At 34.0% G+C, this 5,000-nt stretch overlaps 1 protein-coding gene across 5 annotated transcripts in view; it reads left to right on the top strand.

Moving 5' to 3' along the window:
- Nucleotides 1-5,000, top strand: part of LOC144957880 (unconventional myosin-Ia-like) — a 228,203-nt gene that overhangs the window by 95,184 nt on the left and 128,019 nt on the right. The window lies entirely within an intron of this gene.

Below are 5,000 nucleotides of genomic sequence, written 5' to 3'. Positions count from 1 at the left end.
GTAATGACTAAACAACGGATGGCATTACGTTTGTCTGTCTGTCTGTCCATCTGTTCGTCGGTCTGTAGCAGGTCGTTCTGTCTTCAAAACTTTGATTCCCCGTTAGTCTGTTTTGTTTGTCAATCTGCTTGTATGTCTGTCTGTTTGACTGTCTTTCTTTCAGTCTTCAAGTTTGATTCCCGTCAGCCTGACTTGTCTGTCAATCTGTCTGTCTGTATGTCTCTCTGTTTGACTATCTTTCTTTCTGTCTGTCTATGTCGGCCTATCCTATCCCAATGTCTGTTTGTATGTATATCTATCTGCCTTTATGTCTGTCCGTCTGTCTATCTGTTCGACTGACTATTTCTCTCTTTTTAACTCGTGTCCATATGTTTTTCAATCACTCTCTGGCTCTTAAGCTCACGAATTATAGGCCTTTGTTATTGTTTTTGCCATCCGAGTTTGTGAGTTGTTCTCACTAAACTGTATTAACCAGACTATAAAAGTTCATGGTTACACAGAGTTTGTGTGTTGGTCCGATATACTTCCGGATGGCAATGTTGTGAACTCCTTGGCCAAGCGCATTCTATCTATAACTTTACGATGGCTACGATTATACCCTAATTCTGACTGAGTCGCTTAATCCTCTGTCACAACAAATAGGAAATGACCAAAACAAAAAAACAAAAACAAAAAAAAAACAAACAAACAAACAAACATTCTTTTGCTTTTATGTTTGTTTGTTTGTTTTTTCTTTTTCTTTCTGTTTAAAAAACACGTTTATCAAAATTATTATATTGCACAAATGCAAGTCGATTTCCTCACTCGTAACAGAACTTTCCTCACAACAACAGACAACAACGGCAACAAAAACAACAACAAACAACAACAACAAAAACAACAACAACAAACAACAACAACAAACAGCAACAAACAACCACAGCAACAAAACTGAAAAAAATAAAAATAAAATAAAATATACATATATATATATATATATATATATATATATATATATATATATATATATATATATATATATATATATATATATATATATATCAACTCGTCCTCGGCGTTAAAGAGTTCAACTAATTTATCTTATAACTCTCTCCTTACCAGCTATTTTTAGAATTTCTCCCGAAAATTCACAACCACCCAGCACAAAAATAGACTTTTCTTACTCAAACAAAAAGTAACAAGTGAGCTCTACAACACAGTGTTTAGTATTTCTAGACTGTAATCAAAGCATTTCTTTAAATTTTGTGATGTACAAGAGAAATCAGAATAAGAAAATTGTCGGTTCTATCGTAACGAATGTGCCGTGACGATTTTCCTATGGATGGTAAGGAGAGGGTTAAACGGCCCAACGTCCTATTCCTGCCTTTCATTGATAGCCCCCTACATCATAATGATGGAATATGTAATGTTTATATTATTAATAATACTGCCTGTTACTGACAAAACATCTTTTTCATTTCTAAAGTTCAAAGTTCTTACTTACTTATCCGAACCAGCGACCACCTGAGCTCTAGTCCTTCGGTCTTGTGCCATGACGTAGAAGTTAGAAAGTTCAAAGTTCATTCAATCTTAGGCTTTCGCCAATAAATCACACAATTTGATGACAACGAAAGTGGAAAAAAAGAGCATTTTATTCCATCCCTTTCCAGAAATAGTAACACGTTAATGACATCAAGTTTACAATAATAATTTGTGACGTCAGATTATGAAGCGTTAAAATGGTGCGGCTATGTGCGGTCTTGTGTCGTATGACACTCGCCACCGGATCGGAAGGTCCTGGGTTCGAGCATCGCTCGGCGCATAGTTGAGTCCTTGGAAAAGGCTCTTTACTCACATTCTCTCATCGTACTCAGGTGTACAATTACTATCTGATAGTTAACGGGGGGCAGCGTAGCTCAGCGATACGGTCTTTACTTCGTTACCCAAAAGGTACCGAGTTCGATCAGCCGCCGCCGCTGCGCTGTGTGGCCTTGAGCAAGTCACCTCGCCCTATCTCAATTTGCGGCGCTGCACTGCGGCTAACGCCTGGGTTATTCCAGTCTTTCCTTGGAATAGACCCTAGAGAAAAATTTCCCCTATGGAATGAATAAATGGAATTTTATTTTATTTTATTTATTTATTTAAACAGCGCTGTCTCTGTCGGGGGAAAAATTTAATTATATCGCCTAACAGGCGTCATGTCTCGTTCCACATATTATTTCATGATGCTGTTGGTCAGGGACCCTTTGAGCACGTTTAGTGGCTATTGCGCTATATAAAAGCTCAATGAAGGATACGACTTTTTGTCATTGTGTGACATGACAGTAAGTAGTAGACATTAAATTCAACACTATCTCATTTACATGCACAGCACCAGGCCAGAAATGGCACACGATTATCTTATAATTCTCAAGTGAACCCCCCCCCCCCCCCCCCCCCCCCCCCCCACCCCAGACAATCAAGATGTATCGCATGGCATGGTATGACGAATCTACTGCCGTCACGCTCCGCTGAACACGCAATACCAAACGTCGTGTTATTGTTATTGTTCATTTTATTTTGATTGTTGTTGTTTGTAGGTGGTTGCATTTATAATTATAATTCTTCTTTCCATTTTGTAACCATTTTCAAGACATAATTTCCTCCTCACTATTCTCTAAATAAATAAATAAATAATTAAATAAATAAATAAATAAAGTGAATCAATGAATATATATATATATATATATAATATATATATATATATATATATATATATATATATATATATATATATATATATATATATATATATATATATACACCCGAGTACGGTGAGAGAATGTGAGTAAAGAGTCTTTTCCAAGGACTCAACTATGCGCCGAGCGAGGCTCGAACTCGGGACCTTCCGATCCCGAAAGCGAGTGTTGTCCCAGAGCCGCATACTAATTCAAATCTTTAAGCATTTTATACCTATGGTATTCGTATGATGTGTTAGATTATAGATTCATGGTAAAATTATATGTCACTGTCCATTGGTCTCGTGTAAGTTAGATGTAGTAGTCCTTCAGAGCCATTAGGCCATAGCCCTACTATAACTGACTCTTTTAGTACGCCATGCATTAGGCCCATGGAGCCGGAGTTTATCCCGTGAAACGGACAATAGCAATTGCTTGCTACCATTTAGACAGGACGCTAGTCTATCGCAAAGTACTTTCCGCCAGATCTAAGATACCCAGGCACCCATTCACTTCTGGGGGGGGGGGGGGGGGGGTAAAAAAATAAATCTCGTTTGCACCCGGGTTCGACCTTGGCGTGTGAAGCGAGTGCTCTACCAACTGAGCTATCGGGACCCCCGTAAGTTAGATGAATAGGATCAAATCTTGTTGGAAATCCTTGGACGATTCCTTCCGAAGGCTATGAAATGTGTATCTTTTTTTTTATTTCAATTAACTGGACAAACGACTTTCTCAATAGAAAAGTTAAGATGTGTAATTTAGTGGCGTTTTAAAGTTATCGTGGTAATATGCATCCATGCATTAAATTATTAACTTGCTCCATGGCCCACTCCATGGCTGGTATAGTTTTTTTTTCTTTAAAGAATTCATTCATCCTTCAACCTATCCATCCATCCATCCATCAAGTCATTCACCCGTCCATCCATCAATACACACATTCATTCATTTATTTATCAAATCGTTTATTCATTCATTCATTCATTCATTCATTCATTCATTCATTCATTCATTCATTCATTCATTCATTCATTCATTCCATCAATTCATTCATCATTCGTTCGTTCATCCGTGCATCCATCCATCCATTCACCTATTAGTTTGTTCATTCTTTTTTTCACTCACTCACTCACTCGCCCACTCGTTTATCCATCCATTCATGCATTCATTCATTCATTCATTCACCAATTAATTCTAGCGTCCCCCCCCCCCCCTCCCCTCCCCTTTACACACTCAATATTCATCCCACATTCTCCTCTTCTCTCCACAGATAACAGACCAAAGTCAAGCATTCTTCTGACCTGCTTCAAGTTCACAAGACCCCATAATATTACATCCAAAACACCAATCTGCCACTTGAACGATACTTAAATGATTATCTAGAGATCACATTGACTTTCATTCGGAAAATTTCTTGATACTGTGTTATAGCCTTAGAATTTTGCACGCATGCGCCGCTGAACTTCTCAAACAGGAATAAATGATTTAACGTATTATATAAATGAATAAATTAATCAATTTATAGATTAATAAATAAATAATAAATAATAAATAAATAAATAAATAAATAAATAAATAACTTAATTTATAGAAAAATAAATAATAGATAAATAAACAAATAAATATATAAATAAATAAGTAATTAGAGGGATGAATAAATAGAAAAAATATAAAAGCGCCCAGCGTCGTATCTGTAGTGGAAATGAAAATTACTTCCCAAAAATATAGCAATAAAATAACATTTTAAAAAGTTTCTTTAAAAAATAAAACCAAAGACTGGTTATAACCCACGATCTTTAAAGAATAAAGATTTTTAAAAACATAGTCTTATTGTACAACGTTAACAATTTTTAGAATAAATTAAAATAAATTAAAAACTACTTATTATTTCAATTATGATTATTTTCTAATAAACCTCACCAGTGAAAATAATTTTCAATCAATACATGTTAGCTCATTTGGTAGAGCACTCTATTTTTTATTATTATTATTATTATTATTGTTATTATTATTATTATTATTATTATTATTATTATTATTATTATTATTATTATTATTATTATTATTATTATTATTATTATTATATTATTATTATTATTATTATTGTTATTATTATTATTATTATTATTATTATTATTATTATTATTACTATTATTATTATTATTATTATTATTATTATTATTATTATTATTATTATTATTATCATCAATAATAGATATATTATTTAGGTAGATAGATAGATAGATACAAACCCTGAGATGATATTGATTTGTTATCGATTTCTTTATTATAATATCTCTCTTTTTT

Source organism: Berghia stephanieae, chromosome 12 (genome assembly GCF_034508935.2).
Source record: "Berghia stephanieae isolate SIO BIC M18660-M18661 chromosome 12, UCSD_Bste_1.3, whole genome shotgun sequence".
Taxonomy (NCBI): Eukaryota; Metazoa; Mollusca; class Gastropoda; order Nudibranchia; family Aeolidiidae; genus Berghia; species Berghia stephanieae.
Note: the sequence above shows the minus strand (reverse complement) of the source record. Positions and strands in the feature narration are given on the sequence as shown.